Source organism: Rattus norvegicus, chromosome 16 (assembly GCF_036323735.1).
Source record: "Rattus norvegicus strain BN/NHsdMcwi chromosome 16, GRCr8, whole genome shotgun sequence".
NCBI classification, from domain to species: domain Eukaryota; kingdom Metazoa; phylum Chordata; class Mammalia; order Rodentia; family Muridae; genus Rattus; species Rattus norvegicus.
This window is the reverse complement of record NC_086034.1, coordinates 4,549,991-4,568,408: the sequence shown is the minus strand read 5'-3', so window position 1 is coordinate 4,568,408 and position 18,418 is coordinate 4,549,991. Positions and strand designations below refer to the sequence as shown.

Below are 18,418 nucleotides of genomic sequence, written 5' to 3'. Positions count from 1 at the left end.
TGAATCAGTACATTTCTACAGATACAGAAATAAAAACGTTTGCCCCAAATTTTGGGATTCTATTAGAAAGCCTTGACTGGAAAGCACATTCCTGTGTAGGCAGCACCCGCAAGAACGCCCAAAGAGCTGTGACCTTGAGGAATTTGGGAGCAGGACTGCCATTTCGAAAGGCCTTGCTTTTTCTGTCAAGCGCCCCCCACCCCCTTGCCCCACATGCCTCGCAGCTGGCTGCTTCCACTCATGCAGTCCTGTTAAATATGTATGGCCTGGTTAGTTTTATTTTTGCAGAAATCACATTTTCTTCTCTTCCTTGTTACTTGTAACATATAATCAGCCGACTTGCACCAATACAGCCCACCTGGTGCTCCTTCTTCTCCTATCAGATTTGTGTTGTTTCTCTGCATCCCAAGAGATCTTTATTTTGCCTTAAAATTTTCTGATAACTTTGGTGAAAGTCGTTCTGTCTGCCATATATTTTGAGAATGCTTGTTTGATCGATCCTCCCTCCCTCACTCACTCCCTCCCTCCCTCCCCCCTCATCTCCCACCTTCCTCCCTCCTTCCTTCCTTTACTCCCTTCAATTTCTCTTTTCTTTCCACTTGTTTTCAATGGTCCTGAGGCTGCTGGATCCCAAGGCCTTGTGCTTCCAGCCCAATTCTTGACCTCTGAACTGTAGAGTCAGTTTCTTTAATGGCTTCTCATACAGGCAGAAGATGCGATGCTTGTGAGTCCTACAGTAATGCTGTGGCCTGTGCAAGTAAAGACTGGAGTACTGAGCCTACTCTAGGATAAAGAGTAAGAAGATAGAGAGCAGTATAGATGTGTGCATATGTGTGTGTGTGTGTGTGTGTGTGTGAACGAGTATATGAAATATAAGTCTTCTTAGTTCTTTGAAAAAATGTTTTTGAAGATGTTTCTTAAATTGAAAAGAAACCCAGTTTGAATTAGAGAATGCATTGACATAATCACAAGAGAAGCTCCCCTGAGCATCTTCTCCTTTAGCAACTTGGTAGGCTAATTACTGTTTGCTTTCCTTTTTTCATGAGCAAAGCAATCCGGCTGGGATCTGGGACATGCTCAATACCCAGAGCTGGTAAAATGGCCTGTGCAGTTGTGCAGTTTCAAAAGGCCATGATCTTAGATGTGGAGATTAATGTTAAGAAGGACACATACACACTTTTTAATTTAATTCTTCCTGATTAAGTTGCACACTCTATATCATCATCATATGAGAGATGCACATGTGTCCACCTATCCACATGCATGCATTTCCATTGTCCATATAGCAGGGTGGGTTGAACTTGTCACCTGGGTTTGCCTAGGAAGGATAGATTTAATTTACACTAGCCTTTGTGATATTAATAGTTAGAGTCATTATTATCATTTGAATATAGAGGATCCCCTTAAAAGGCCTGTGTGTTGAAGACTTGACTCACAATGGAAGGAGTGAGGTGGAGCTCCTGTGTAGTGGGTGAGACATGAGGGTCTTCATCAGCACATTAACTCAAAGATGAGTTCTGCTTCGAGCAGACCAATGAGAGGTGGCTGGTAGGACCTGGTTGGAGGGAATGGGTCATTAGTGGGCTGCTTTGAAGTGTTTATTTTGGGTCCGGGTCCTTCCTGACAATCTTCCTGCCTTCTTGGTTACTACTCTGAGGTGAATACTCTCTGCTATATATTCATATTGCTGTGATATTCTGGTTCATTTAAAGCCAAAAAAAGCAATGGATGTAGCCAGCCCATGAATGGATTTAAAGTTTAGAAACTATGAGGTGAAATACATAATTCCTTTATCCTTTCTCAGTCGTTTTTCCATAACCTCCAAAAGTTTGACTACTATGCCCCATTTTCTTCTCAGGGCTATGTTTTTGGATGACATATTATATAGTCATAATGGCTGTGAATCACTTAATGGAATTAAACCTAGGGGTGAATGATCTATATGTCAAGGGAAGCTGACTGTTGAATTCGTGTCCTGTTACTTAAGAGTTAGGTGTTACTGCATATGTACTATGAGAAACAATAAACGGAATCATTTCATTTCATTTAGTGTTGCTCAATGCTATTGTTCTGGAAGTCAAACTATAGCTGATAAGAGAATGTGTAGGGTGAATGAGGTCCAGTGGAAAGACAGCTGGAGTCTCCCTGTTAATAGTTCTTGGCCAACATTATGGGAAGTTGGCATCAGTCCTAGTGAATATCATGGTCGTTGGCAGTGTTCACACTTCCAGTGGTATAGTTCAAAAGGTTTATGGCCCATAGATCCTCACATGAAATTGGGCATCAGAAACAAGCACTTACAATGCTCTACTCAATGTGAACCCAGACCCCTGGTGCCAAGTTCATAAAACCACCCCAGCACGAAGCTGGCTTCCTTCCCAGAGCCGCAAGGAGCTTGTCTTTCCTGAGATCCATTCACAGAAGCCACCATCCACTTGGAGTCCTTTCCCACATCCAGCCCTTTTCCTGCCTACACACTCCTATAGGGACAGAGGTATAACTGCCCTCTCTGTAGGGGACCACATCATCTTGTTCTCCATGCTTCGTCAGTCTTAGACCAGGAAGACAGAGAAGATGGAGTTGCAAGCTGTAAAAGAAAGGAACATATTTTCTGTATTAAAAGAATGTGCTTGTGTGTCACCCGCTACTCCACACATTGGTTTCAACCATGGTGGGGACTTTTCAAGGAGGGATCTGGAGAGGAATTAGAAATAACGAAAGTACATTTTTCAAGTCCCATCCATTTCTAGAGCACTTGTTACCTCATGCACTGCTGTCTGACCCTGTATGGTCGCTTGAGGGCTTCCTGACCTTTTAGATTAGTGCTATTAGGACAGCTGTGCAAATAGTAAAGCAGAATTTGGTTGTCTCCAGCAGGTGTTAAATGACCAAAATGCAGCCCGTTCTCCTATCCTTTGTCTTAGTTAGGCTCACTATTTCTATGATGAAACACCATGACCAAAAAAGCAACTTGAGGAGTATACTAGCTGGTTTTGTGTGTCAACTTGACCTTGACAGAAGCCTGAGTCATCATCGAGGAATGATTCTCCCTTGAGGAAATGCCTCTATAAGATCCAGCTGTAAGGTAAACACCTTTATTTATCTATTTTTTTCATTTAGTGATCAATGGAGGTAGGTCTAGACCATTGTGGGTGGTGCCATCTCTGCCTTGTGGTCCTCGATTCTACAAGAAAGCAGACTGAACAAGCCAGGGGAACAAGTCAGTAAGCAGTACCCCTCCATGGCCTCTGCATCAGCTCCTGTCTCCAGGATGTTTCTCTGTTTAAGTTCCTATGCTGACTCTTTTTTGGTGATGAACAAAAATATTGAAGTGTAAGCCAACCAAATCCCTGTTCCCCAACTCGCTTGTTGCTCATGGTGTTTTTGTCGAAGGAATAGATACCCTAAAACAAGAAGGAAAGGGTTACAATCCTGAATCAGTCCATTGTGAGAAAACACAACAGGAACTTAAACAGGGTAGGAACCTAGAGACAGAGGCTACAGCAGACAGAGGTTATAGAGGAATTATACCTACTGACCTGTTCCCCATGGCTCACCCAACCTGCTTTCTTATAGACTCCGGAGCTATCAGCTCAGGGCTGCCCCTACTCACAATAGGCTCGATCCTCCTGCACCAGTCATTAATTCAGAAATGCCCTACAAGCTTGCCTGCTTGCAGGTTGATCTTATGGAGGCATTTTCGCAACTGGAGCTCCCTCCCCTCAGATGACCTAGTCTGTGTGGAGTTGACAATACTAGACAGCACAGCCTTCATTCTCTGACTCTACGAAGCCAAAGTCAGAGCCATGTTTTCCCTGCAACATGCAATCTTGTGTCAGAGGAAGAAGACTCAGTTTTTGGTCTCTGGGTGTGGAAACCAACAGCAAACTGAAATCTTGTCCAATTTCCCTTTGTAATGCCGCAATGTACCCAAGTCCTGCCTGTGATGTCAGTCCAGGCCTGCAGCAGCTGTGCAGTTCTTCTGTTGCTTGGTTCCCACTGCGGTTGTCTACTCCCTGCTTCCCTAGCTCAGCACCAGATGCTTTTGTCCAGCCTGCAGCACTATGTCTTTGCACCAGCAACATCTCTGACAGCTCCTTAATTGCTACATGCATTTGTACAGTTCCATGGCAATTATGTTTCAGACCCTGTCAAGGTACCTGCTAGCCTCGGGGCTGCGTTTATATTAAATATCAATAAAGCGCTGATAGCATCAGTTTGGATGGCAGGCTCACAGAATCATATTTTCCTGGGAGCCAGGCCTGTCTGGGAGACGGAAGGAAGGTTTGAGTTTCATTCTCTCTTCCAAAGGTTAAATGAAACAAGAGCAGACTTTCTGGGTGAATGTCATGAATTGGTTCTAACTAAATGATGACAGCCATGTAGGCTGGACATTGTCTCCAATTGACTATGATTTGTCAGAACATCTGTTTTTTCCATAGTAGTTTCTTTTATGTGCCCCTCCTCCACATGAAATAGGATAGATAACACTTCAAATGCCTTATCTTTAAGTGCTTGTTGACTGAATACTTGTAAAAGAAGAGGCAGAGGTCAAGGACTATATGGTCTTCAAGTTTTAGTCCATATTGCATCTTGCATGCCTTACAGTCCCCTATAAATCAGAGCCCACTTCCCTCTGGATATATGGTGTACCTTTGTGTGACCTCAGATCCCTCATGCTCCACAGAATCACATGATCTTCCCAGAAAAAATGACAGAGACAGTACATCTAGGGCAGCTGGTACCTATATGTACCACGATGTAAGTACCAACCATGTGGTATCCACTCATAGAACCTCCATGGAGGCTCCAAGCATGAAGACTGGGCAGTATGGAACTTTCTTCCCCAATCATTCCTGTTTTTAGGTGAGGCTTAGAGTTTCCATTGCTGGAAAGAGACACCATGACAAATGCAAGTCCTATAAAGGACCACATTTAATTGGGGCTGGTTTCAGAGGTTCTGTTCAGTATCATCAAGGCAGGAACATGGCAGCATCCAGGCAGGCATGGTGCAGGAGGAGCTGAGAGTTCTACCTCTTCATCTGAAGGCTAACAAAAGACTGGCTTCCAGGCAGCTAGCTAGGAGGAGGGTCTCAAAACCCACCCCCACAGTGACACACTTCCTCCAACAAGACCAAACCCCCTAATAGTCCCACTCCCTGGGCCAGGCATATTCTAACTACCACAAGGTGCTAGAATAATTCTGTGTTTTTCAGCCCAAAGTCTTTAGAAGAGTGGCTTATATGCATTCCTATGATGGAGACAAGGGGAAATTCACCCTTAGCCTTAACATTAGTGTCAGCCCAGCTTTGGGGGACAAAGTTGCCCCTTTGACAGTCATTGGAATTCCCTATTCCTATGTCAGCTGTAGAGCACACAGACCCTGGGCTATTTCTACCACACACCTGCAATGTAGCATTGCCGTCCTTCCACTGTCAGAGACAGAAGAGAGATGTGACCACTGGTATAGCACTTGCCTCTCTAATTCAAAATGCAAAGCAGTATGTGTGCACGCTGTACACTTCTGGCACCTCTTGCTTCCTCACCAGAGCACAAAACCAGCCTGTCTTTTAAAGAACTGCAAGAGACTGATACTCCCCACAACCTTACCTACCACCCACGCGGTTGTTGCCCAATGGCAGCCTTGAGTGCCTGCCCCATTCTCTAGCAGTCTCCAGTGCTGTTGAGCTAAGACATGACAGAAGATCCCAATTTTCATGATTCTGCCTGAAGTCCCTACTTTTCCATTATTCATTCCAGATGCCTTTTGATTCCTCAACTCCAGGCATATCAACTTGCTTTTGCTCTGATAGGCTACTCTGCACCTTTTCTTCCACCCCAGGCCTCTTTACCATACAGATTCCAAATTCTCCCCCTAGGTTGTGTACTTTATTGAATTGAAGAGCACATCTTATTTTCCATAAGTCCCATTACATGGTGGCGCACAGTGGGTCTTCAGAAAATATTTTATGAACGAATAAATAAATGTATACTTTCTCCAGTATGGTCCTTCTGTGTTTTTCAAAATATTGAAAAACTAATTCATCTGCATCCTTCTGATAAGTTGCCAAAATAATGGGTTGGCTTTTTGTCACTGTGATGAATATCTTAGAGCAACAATTTATAAGAGCGAATTGTTTTGATTGGGTTTGAGGTCTAGTTCATGCCCAGCTGGGCTCTATAACCTTCTGACCTATGGCAAGGCAGAGCACTGAGGCAGAAGAGCATGATGGGAGAAAGTACTTCATACCTCATGCAGTCAGGAACCAGAGAAACACAAGAACAAGCCAGAACAAGCTAGAAGCGGGCATGCTCTCACATACAAGTATGATACTGGTTGCCTGCTTCCTCTGACAAGGCCCATTTCTAAAAGTTCCAAGCACCTCTCAGAAGTCCATAGTCTCTGCTGAGACTCAAAAACAAAACAAAACAAAGCAAAGCAAAATATTAGCTGTAAGCCACTGAGGAAAAAAAAACATTATCTGCAACTCAAGAAAGACTGTTAATTCTAGGCCAGTTTAATAAATAAAAAACAGGTTGCAATATTATATATTATATACATACATATATATATAGGGACCACTGTAAGATTGAGACTCAGCAGAGCAAACACTTCTGTAAGCCTGTTGCTCCATGTCTGGAATCCTGAAAATGTGGTAACATAGTATGAGCTGTCAAGGGAATGAACAGCTCTGCTCATACATTGCTGGCTACAAAACACATGGCTTCTCCCCTGGGCTACCTCTGCTCACTGACTGTGGCTTTCCTTGGCATGCGTTCCACATTCCTGGCATCTTCAACTTCCTGCATTCGTCATTCCCTCTTTGACTTCATCTCCAAAGCTCCTTCTCTCGGGGATTGCTTGAAAGGTCCATGACCCTGGAGCACATTTCCTAGCTTCCCAGGATTTCCTTTGAAAACCAGATAGAAGCATCTACGAGCCCATCAATCTTGTACTCTGCACGTCTGCGTACAAAACAAGCATTCCAGGGATAGTAGTACTACCTGCTCAAGAAAGTAGCCACACTCCCTTGGACTACAGTTATTAGCAGCTTCTATGTACCTGAATGGCTGAGCCCGTGGAAAACTTCTGCATGTGTTCCTGAAGCAGTACAAAAAGGGGAATCTTTCCATGGTACTCTTTTTCTCATGAAAAAGACTGAACACAAGTTTACACTTCATACCCTAGAGCCTATCATGAATGGTGTCTTTCTGTTTCTGATGTGTGCTCGAGGACTCTTAGCCACTGTGCTGATACAATGTATTTTGCTTCTTTTCTGTAATCTCTTTAACAACTGCATCTTTCCTGATTTTAAATGCTTTTCTGGCCAAATTGCTTGATTTTTCAAGCTCCAGACTCTTCCTGTTTAAAAACAGCTAGCGGTGGACAAAGACTATGAAGATACCTGGATGTGCTGTAGGATATTTGAATGCTAATGCAGCTTAAATGACCTCAACTTTGAGACTTGAATCCATCATTTCTTCCATGATGATAAAGATGGTTTAGTTGGTACAGATCTTTGCTCAATAGCAATTTCATTGTCTTGAGTGTTAATGAAATATATGTGACTTGTTCACTTTGAGAGGCTTTGGGAAATCCAGTGTTTCCTGAGGTATTTTTTCCTGTAAATTAAGCTGTGAGCTCTCTAAATTAATTTGTGTTTTTATGAGTCAGAGTTTTTAGAAGTCGTTAGGATTTTATTAAATGGAAGACAGCTGACTATCAAAGGCGGGCTGCGGGTCACGGTGCTTGGATCACTCCAAAGTTATTGTGTTCAAACCTACTGATATTTTTTTCACTAAAATCACCTTTTGAATAAAACAGGTTCTTTTCAAGTTAAAAAAATACCAGCTAGCAATAACCATGGTTTAAACTGTCTTGGAATTATCTCTGCAAGATTTATTTGTCCTTAGCTTTTAAATTCATCTTCTTGAAGAGTCTCAAGATACTGACAAAATATACAGAGGTTCTTTGTACAAAATAACATATATGGCCCCTGGTCCTATTCTCTGTAGAATTCTAATTACTATCTGAAATGCAGTCTGTTGTTGTTGTTGTTGTTGTTGTTGTTGAGATAGGCTCTCATGTAGCCCATGTGAACTCTAACTGAATGACTGCAAATACCCCATCCTTCCCCTCATTTGCCAAGTCCTCAATTCCAGGCATATCCCATTGTGTCTGGCCATTAGCACATTCTTCATTGGCCACATTTCTATAAGCATTCTGGTCATTTGAACTCCTACTAGCCTTACCCATAAAGCATCTAAGATTTCTCTACCTTTCTTCTCCAAGCTTTTCTTACCTCCCAACACTTAAGGCTACTGAACCACAAAGTAACCAAGTCATAGCGAATGGCCACCTTCTCCAGTAGCACTCTTCTGTGTCATTTGAACTTCTCATTCCTGTGACAGAATACCTGGCACAAGCATCTTCTGCAAAAATTACTTTGGCTCATGCTTGTAGATGTTTGAGTCCTTGGATATATTGCTTTGGGCCTGAGGTGAGGTGGGGCATAATGGTGAGAACCATGGTGGAGCGAAGCAGTTTACGTCACAGTATACAGGAGCAAACAGACAGGTAAGAGGAGCATCCAGCTGCAAGGTACTCTTCAAGGACACACTTCAGGAGATATATTATCTCCTACTCCAAAGTTCTCAGCACCCACCACCTGGGATCAAGGTTTTAACACCTAAGTCTCTGGGGGCACTGACACATGTGGAGTGTGTAGGGGGAGTATGATATTTATATTCAAACCTTAACAAGTAGTACTAGTTTCTGTCAATGAAATGATAGTCAAAAAAAAAGAAAAAACGTGGGTGAGACTGGCCAGGACTTAGTGCTGTATTCGATGAGATGTGGAAAGGATTGGGATTTGGAAAGGTGTCCTTGGTCCAATTATAATGCCTGAGTGTCCTGGTGGGAGACCATGATGTGGGGCTACTGATGTTCTAGAACAAGGAGGCCATTACAGGTATGAGCATCTGTGCAAAGTTCCAGGCATGAGTCAACTTCAAAGGAGCTCCTGGGATGTTTGCAGGGTTGGTGTTACATAAATATTTACTGGAAGGAAAAGAGTAAAGGGTTGACTGGGCCTTAACTATGTCCAGCACAAGGTTCTCTTCCTTCCCAATGAGAGCAAACACTCAGAAAGAGGTTGACAGCTTTTCTTCCTGCTAGAGTTCAAAGAGAATTGGTTAATGGAGATATGCCACACACAGAATTCTGTATTTTAACTTAAGAGAGTGTCGCACGCCCAATGTCCCGCCAGCAAGAACGACACGCGGCAACAGGATTCTTCTGCGAGCAAGCCTTTACTGTGTTACAGCTCTTCTTAGTGTTACAGCTCTTCTCAGTGTTACAGCTCTCTTGAACAGGGACTCCGAGCAGCAAAATAGCTCGGCTTATATAGACAACAGTATGCTAATTATCTCTCAGGGATTGGTGGGGCTTGGATCACCCCACTACTTGTCCTCCAGGGATTGGCGGAGAATGAATCACCTCATTAGCATATTAACGGTCAACTGACACCTGGTGCATAAACCGCACATGTGCAGTACCGCTGTTCACCACTAGAGGGAGCCCTAGCAAGGGGACAAGCCTGCACATGCGCAGTAAGTCGTTTATATCCAGACAAGGCTGGATGTCGGCGCCATCTTTGTTTCGCCGCGCCGCTCTCTACAGGAGAGACCAGCCTGAGTGTCAAATTCCACTATAGAATTCAAAAGCATGTTAAGATGTGCTTATTTGGCAAGGATGTGCAACTTTTTTTACATGGGGATACAAAACTTCCATCTATAAAGTTCGCACTTGAGAACCACCCAATGGCATTACAAAAAATGCAACATGTATGTGTATATTATATATCATAATGCTTTAAATATGTTTACAATTTTGTGTTAGGCCAAATACATAGTTATCTCTCACTGTATGTGGCCCACTGGTCGTTCATAGATGTATGTCTAGGGCATTTTAACGGAGGTTTTATAACTTGAACCCACCTGATTCAGTTATTTGTTGTCGATAGCCAAGGCAGATAGGCTGTGCCAAGCAGTATGTTACCTGGTTTGTGGGATACATGCATGAAGCCTTATCCCACAGGTCAGATAAATGGAGTCCATTGTCTATGACCATCTTTCCCATTTTCCGGCCCTTTGTAGGAGCTCTTTGTTAACCTCTGCTGTTGGTGATGGAAGGTAGAATGTATTGGGACCCTTTGAGGGTCATGTGTGTATAAACTAGTGATAGAAAGAGAAGTCTATAACTCCATGGGAAGGTTCTGCATAGTTTGTGGCACACTGTAATACATGACAAATGTGAATTATCATCATCATCATTTTGATTGCTATCATTATTTTCTCTTATGAAGTTTTGTGTCTTTTCCTCAGATCATAAGGAGAGGAAAACATAATAGTTTTTCCATATAACTTAAAATAAGTTAAGGGAGTGTTTTACAGGTTTATCCTATAAGAAAAACAATCACCAACATGGAGGATTTAACTATGCCTTCTTATAAATATAATCCAAGTGAGGCTTGTTAACTGTTTATAGCCCTTCAAAGGACAGGGAGGGTCTAAGACCCTCAACTGAGAGTGTCTAGCCACCCCACACCACCTGTTGTATATGACTCAGCGCTAATTTTAGGTGGTCTCCAGAAGGGACTAGAGTATATAGACCATGGAAGACTGAGGACCCATCTATGTGACTATGGGAAACCCATCATCCTTGATCGGTAAAGACTTACAGTATGGCCTTTAGAAGGATAGTACGTCTAGCCCACAAATAAATTCTAACATACTTTGTAAGAAACCCCATAAACCTAGGGTTTCCCAGAATGAACTTTGGTGTGTTCATGTCTCAGTTTGTCACTGGGAAGAGGGACAGATGTGATCAATGCTCCTGGGAAGAAATTTCAGCAGCAGAATAAAGGTATAAGCTAATCGTTGGAATGAAAATCCACTGGGGAATTAATCCCCTGAGTTTACACACTGAAACAACAGACAAGAAGAATCTAGAGCATTCTTAGGAGTTTGCCAAGCCATGGCTTCCCAACCCCATTCAGAGTGGTTCAGTATAGAACCACAGATTCTCCTTGTCCCACTGGCCCTAAGACTGCCAGGAATTGACTCTATCTTTGTGAAAAGAAATCTGCATTTAATATCTAGTCCTTCATGAAATTTAGTGGGAGGGCAAATGTTTGGCAAATAGGTCTGCCTTAGAATTGAGCCCACATGCTGTGTGAGATAGAAGTAATAGATCATTAGCATTGGGCACTCTATTACTTAACCCATGATCCAGTAAGAATGAATGGCAGAGATGCCTTTCACTTGCTCAAATAGAGGCATGGAATTTTCACCATTCTCCTGAAGTTGGTCCAACACTGGTCCTGAACACAGAACTATGTGGGCTCAGGCCCCAGGCTCCTCATTTTAGTGTAATTGTATATCTGGGCAGAGCTTGGATTCAAAGAGTTATATTAATGCAGGCCTGAGGACCCTGGCTACCACTAAGTCCAAGGTAAGATAAGAGACACCTTCCTGAAGAGCAGCTCTCGACCAGACTTGTGGCATCTGAGCTCAGACTCTTCCCTTCCAACAATGGTTTTAGAGAAAAGCAATTTATGTGTAACTCTATATCCATTCACATTCCCTCAGATTCCCTAAAAATGGAGCCAGATTTTGTGATAGGAAATGACAAGTGAAAATAACTCAGTTTTGCTAATTCATCGTAGAACAAATGGTACTGGGGGAGGAAAATCAAGTATGTACCAGACTATTAAGGTCTGAAGAGGAAATCCAAGCACTGAGAGAGCTGTGAAGATTCTGATTGCCTGTGCTGGGGGCGGGGAAGGAAGCAGCTATGCATGCTATAGATTTCAGAAAGAAAGAAATTTGATTTTGGTCCATGAGTCTAGGCAGGATGAGCCCTGGTGTGAGGGAGGCAGGGCATACCTGCTAAAGAATGTGTACTTGTCTGGGAACTTCTCCATTCTGTTAAAATCCTTTCCAGAGCCTGCCTATTCCCTCAGCCTCAGCTTATATGACTCCCACCCTTCCCTCCCCTGCCCCACACTGACCCCAGCAGGGTCCCCTTCCTTGTTCTTACATGGTTTCCTTTCAGATCACTGTTTTTTGAACTCTGCCCTCCTTCTTCACAAAGCTCTTGCTGGACTGCTGTTTAAGGGTCTTCTCGGTATTCAGATGCCACCTTCAGGGCTCCCTCTTCCTTCCCACCCAAAGTAACTTTCTGACTTATCTCATTCTGTTTTCTGTTTACCATGCTTCTGTTTTCTATTTGAAGTTTTCAGTATTGCCTCCTCATGAGCTAGAACTGTCTGGATTGTTGTTGCCACTGCCAAACTCCCTAACTAAACGCCCAGTGAAGGAAGAGTTGTTTTGGCTTATGTTTTAGAGGTCCCTGTTTTGTGACTCTGTTGTCTCTGGGCTATGGTGAGGCAGAGAATTGTGATGATGAGGAAGGCAAGGAGGAACAAAGATGGCCTCTTCACAGCAGCCAGGGAGCAAAGCAGGAGGCAAAGAGTAGCCCAGGCAAGACATGGGCATCAAGGCTATGCCTCCACTAACCTACTTCTTTCAACTGGACCCCTGCCCCAAGTTTCCAAAACATTTTAAAGAGTGCCATCAAATGGGGAGTCAGCCTTCAGTGCATGAACTTTTTGGGGACATTTCATAAACAAACCATAACAAATCCTGATGTAGTAAGTGGTTGAGAAATATTTGTTATATGCATAAATGAAAAGTGTCCTTGCCTTGAAAATTTAAAAATTAGACTGATCCAGACCTACATTAAGTCTGTGGACACTGAAACTAAAGTGGGTAGGATTGGAGAGTCACCCCAGTCCGGGGATGCAGCCAAATGATGTCTGGTGATTTTCTGCTCCTGAGATCTTACGTGAACTGACTCAGCAGCACTTCAGGAAGAGCTGCTCAATCCCTCATCCATAAGCGAAGGTAACTGCCACTCAGAAAAGTGCAGTCCCAAGACCTAGGTCTTTAGCTAACCAGTGTCAAGCAGGAGTCAATCCTGGGGCTCCACTCCAGAGAGTGAGCTCCAGAATCCTGGACTGCTTGGCAATGGTGTTGCCCAGCAACACTGGTATGGAGAAAGATGAAAGCTAGGAGCTCTTCCCAGGCTGTGCTTGTGTGTTTTCTAATGGATAGGATAAGCATCATCCTCTTTTCTGATGTGTTCATGGGCCATTTGCTGTACTAAGCACCTGATAGACTAGGGTCTGAAGGGCCGCTTGTTGTTGTTGTCTTGTCTGATATATTGCAAAGACAAGTCAGGGATGTGGAAGATGCTCTTCAGATACAAAGTATAGGTTTACCACAAAGGTGGCAGCCCTCTCTCCAGGCATCTCCTAGCATCTGTTGTGATAAAAGCCATACATTCTTGACATGTTGGTGGTGATTCTTTCTCGTCAGGGAGGATGCTGGACTGATGCTATTTCTGGACTTTGAATAGAGGGACATGCACAATAAGGTTATCTGGGGCAGCTGGAAACAGTGGGAAAACTACCTTTTTATGTGGAGATATTTTATTGCACAGAAAATACTGTGTTTGGTGTATATATTTGACACGTAGGAATATGACTGTGGGAATGAGGAGATGGCTCAGTTGGTAAAGCACTTTCTGTGCATTTGCATGAGGACAGAGTTCAGATTCCTAGCCTCTGGTTAAATGCTATGTGAGCATAATGGCCTGCTTAAACATTCTAGCATTAAGTCAGGATTCTCAGAACAAGCTGGCCGGTATAGTTAGTCAGGTCAGTAAACTCTGGGTTCAGTTAAAATATGCTAACTCTGTGAATAAGGTAGAGAGTAATCAAGAGAAACATCCAACTTCAACCTCATGCTCCCACACTCATGTATACACATGTGCATACTAGCACATAAATGCACACCCACAAGGATATATACATGCACACCACACAGGTACACAGGCACATTTGCAAGGCTACATTTTTAAAAAAATACATTTCATACAATAGACAGGACTCATCAACCAAGGTTGTATAATTTGACATGAGAATTAGAATTGTAGCTATTTAAGTAAAGGTCCTCTACCACAAAAAGTCCTGCTCTTACTAAACTCAGATCTTACAAATAGTCTGTACAGGGGCTGGAGAGATGGTTAGAATATTGACTGCCCTTGAATATTGAGGGCCCAGGCTCAATACACATAACACACATAGTGGCTCACAGCCACCTGCAATTGCAATTCTCAGGGATCTAATACCCCTTTCTGACTTCCTTGGCCATTGGGCACGTATTTAGTGTACATAAATACATGGAAGCAAAACATCCACATATATAAAAATATATACAAACCACAAATGGGAGTATATTGTAGAGAATAATTCTGAGTATGTATACCCTGTGGAATAATGGCCTCCAACCTTGTGAGTCCTAGCCTCCCATATCTGCAGGAGTGACTTTATTAGGGTATAAGGTCTGGACTTGGTGTCTGCTTGCGTCCTTATGAGGCAATAAATGGGGTATTTGACACAGATTCAGAAGGGTAGCCCATGTAAATATGGAGACAGCATTTATCACGCTAAGTCCGCAAGCCAATAATCCAGAATTATTGTAAAGCACATAGAGTTGAGGAGAGGGACATGGCACAGGACAGACTCTTTATCATGGGCTCCTGAGGAAATCAGGCCTGGCTTCCAGAACCAAATGAACAAATTTCTGCTAGTAGGGCTAGCAGGTCTAGAATAATTCATTAGAGTATGCAGTGGATACCATGAGTAAGAAGAATTCTGTGAAGATTAGAGGAAAAGGTATAAATCATCCTAAGTGAGCTAAGGGGACTGTTCAAAATTTAGGAACCAAAGACAGAAAGGGGAAAGCTTAGTTTGTTGCATGGGAGGATGCTGAGAATCTCACAAATGACCATAAGATGGTCACTCTCCATAGCTCCCACAGAAGGACTATGAGACTAGAATACTGGTCCAGTCTCACAGTGACAGCTACCTCTTCCTCATTGACTGGAAGGGGCTGGGGACCTGAGGAAGGCAGCTGAGCAGTTTCACCTGACTCCTGACTTACTTTACTTCTGCTGTAGGTTACTGATGCTGGGAAAGCATTTTTAATGTGTGCATGTGCATGTGCATATGCATGTGCATGTGTGTTTGGCTTGGAATTTAAGTTTCCTGTGCAAATTTTGTATCCATGTCTGTCTCTTTGTTGACTGTAATGATAGGTAGCTCTTCCAGGCTTCCCCATCTATTAAAACTGCTTGCTAGAGGAGCCTCTGGAATCAATCCATTCACTGTGGTGCTTTTACATGCCAGGAAAGTGTTATCTCAAATATTGAATCACACAAATGTGTACAGTACAGTCCCTATTTCAAGCAGGTCATGTTTCCTAGGTCCTCTTTTCTGTGCCCTTGGGAATTCAAATTTCCTTTTTTCTTAAAAAAACACCACTTCAGAGCAAGATTTAGTGTCCAAGTTAGATGGAGCGGTCTTCAGACAAGGAGATTACCCTTGTATCTCTGTCAGAGCTCGCTGTTCTGGGGGTGGAAGTCCTGGAGTTCTAGGACCACCTAGGAGGGCGGGCATCCCTCTTCTAGCCACAAAGGAGTCATGAATACACAACTGAACAAGTCTCAAAGAAAACATGGTCCAGCTGAAAACCACTGGGTTCTGCAACATGTCGAGACAATGATCCTACTAGAATAGAATTTTTGTGTCTGACTGTGGTAAGGTTTTATATGGCTCTGATATAATCAACCCATCGATGGAGGTGAAGGCCATGGGTTCCTCAGAGTCATTCTTTGTATGTTTGTGGGCTCATGTGAGTAGCTTCTGCAGTCAAGAGTGAGTCCCAGTAATTACTATCAAGCTTGGGTGGGGATAATAAATGACCCCGTTCTATAGGATTGCGTGGATAAAGGCTTTCCCAAAAGTATTCTATGGTATAAGACTGAACCAGTCATGTTTACCCTACCAGGTTCTGTTGTGGTAGATTATAGTTGCAGGGATTATGATGTGCACTTTTGGAATGAAAGCCAGACTCCCAGTGGCCTGTACGATCTGAAAGAGTACCTAGAAGTGGAGGTGATCCAGTCAGGCAAGGCCCAGGCCTGCCAGCATGTCTGTTGTCGACTGTAAACTCTGTCTAGGAAACATATTAAGGGTGGCCAGCTGAGGAAGGAGAGGCAGCTGGCACTGGGTGGTCAGGCATGCAGGAGAGGTAGAGTCCTGTTCTAGTCTCATCTCTTGTTACTGTGATGAAAGCGAATGCCTGGTTAACAGCAATTTAGGGGAGAGAGGGTTTATTTCAGCTCACAGTTCCGAGTAACAGGGTGTCCAGGTGGCAGGTGAACGAATGAAGTGGCAGGTCCAGACAAAAATCACACCATGTAACAGGTCTTAGCTGGGAGGTTTATTGAAATCGGCCTCTGTGGGTCTAGGGGACAGGAAGGAAGGAAAGAAGGGGTTGGGGAACATAAAACGTGACTTTTGATCAGGGTAGTGGCATATGCGCAGGACATGTGACCGAGGTGACAATGGAAATGTGTTGCCTCTGGGCTACTATCGATGATGTTTATTATTGTTGCACTGAGTTGGGGGTGGAAGTGGGCATGACTAGAAGATGCCTGATTTGTCAACATTGCTGAGGGGTCCCTTTTAGACTGGCCAGGGAGGTGCCTGATTGCTAATAGTTGGGAACTTGAAGCCTAGAGAGAAAATGAATTCATGCAACCCTACTACTCAGCTCACTTTCTCTACCCTTAAACAGCAAGAGATGGCTCCACTTACCATGGGCTGGGTCCTCCCATATCAATTAATTGAATCAGGACAATCCCCCTACATATATGCCCACAGGCCAGTCTGAACCGGCCAGCTCCTCACTCTACTCAGGATATTCTAGTCTATCTGCTTGGCAATTAAATGTTACATGTTTCCTGGGCCAATAATGAGTTTCTTAGCCAGTATAGTACACAGTAAGAGTATTTTTAGGATGATTCTCCATTCCACCTTGGTATACTAAGCAACTTGAGGCCAGCATAACAGAATCTGTCCTCATCCCTCCACCTCTGAAATACCAGGGATCTTAGGAATGAGCATGCCAGGGTGGGAAACTCTGACTCAGAATTCCACAGGAGACTCTGGAGACCCCTGTGAACTTTGGGTGCCCTGGACAGCTCTGTGGGGGCTTTCTACCATTGGCTGGCTGTATTTATCTTTATAAATGGGCCTCCGATATGGGCCTTGTCATCACTATTGTGTACATAAAGCAAGCACAGGCTAGAGGAGTGCCTCCCAGTAGTTCAGGCAGTTTTGGAAAAGACCTCACCTCTTGCCATAGTTCCAGTCCCTGTTCAGTGTCATAGGAGTCTAGACTAGAGAGCTGTTAAAGAGGACAGAAGCAGGTACTCCATGTTTCCTCACAAGAGGGGAACAGGGAGCAGACTTCTCCATTGTTTCCTGATTGTAATGCTCATCCTGTTGGTACTTTTTTTTTTTATCTATTTATACTGGGGCCAAAGAGCTGCTCCATTCAGAACTGATTGCGGCTGCACGTCACCCCATTTTGAAGCATTGTCTTAAGGGGTAAAGAGGAATAAGGTCACAGTGGACAGCCACAGAGCAAACTCTGTGACCTACCATCTTTGGCCAGGGGGTAAAACTTTCTTTTCCTTCCTTCCCTTTGCTTTCGCTTTTTAAATATGTGAAGAAAACATAAAGAATTATCACTGGACTTTCAAGGGTGGGGAAGAAGGAAGATTTGTTAACAGAACTATAGGACAGAAAAGCAATTGTCTTTTAGAAAGACTCTTACTGTGGAGCTCAGACTGGTTAAGTAGCCCAGGCTGGCCTTGAACCTCTACCTTCTTGCTTCTAGCTCCTAAGTCCTAGGAGCACCACAGTGCCCTAGTCACATGTTTTCTGAAGAACAACCTCTGTTTTATCCATCATTTTTCCACTCACCCACCCAGCCACTTGTCATTGACCCATCTACCCAGGCACTTGTCATTGACCCATCCACACAGCCATTTGTCATCTCATCTTTCCATCCAGCCATGCGAGCAACCATAGGTCAGAGGATGAGTGGCAAAGGTGACTTCTTTCCTTACAGGCCTCACACTCCTCTTAGCAGGAAGGGGAGTCTGTGGTGCAGTCCCCATTAGGGTAGAGCTGTGCCTGCTGAGGCAACTATAGGAAGAGAAAGCACATGCTTCCCTTTGAATGCTGGGTTCTGGAAATCAGGAAGTCGATGCTAAGAGCACCAGCTCTTGAGGACCATATGCTCTCTGTCAAATGGAAACTGACTAATACGAGGATGTGCAATTTCATTAAGGCCTATCATGGAGGCCCCCGAGTGTCTCCTGGAGCAGGACGGGAGCGTCATCCCAAGTGCCTGGCATCTCTCGGTCTCAATGTTT

The 18,418-nt window shown here is 43.7% G+C and overlaps 1 protein-coding gene across 5 annotated transcripts in view; it reads left to right on the top strand.

Moving 5' to 3' along the window:
- Nucleotides 1-18,418, top strand: part of Cacna2d3 (calcium voltage-gated channel auxiliary subunit alpha2delta 3) — an 813,990-nt gene that overhangs the window by 350,629 nt on the left and 444,943 nt on the right.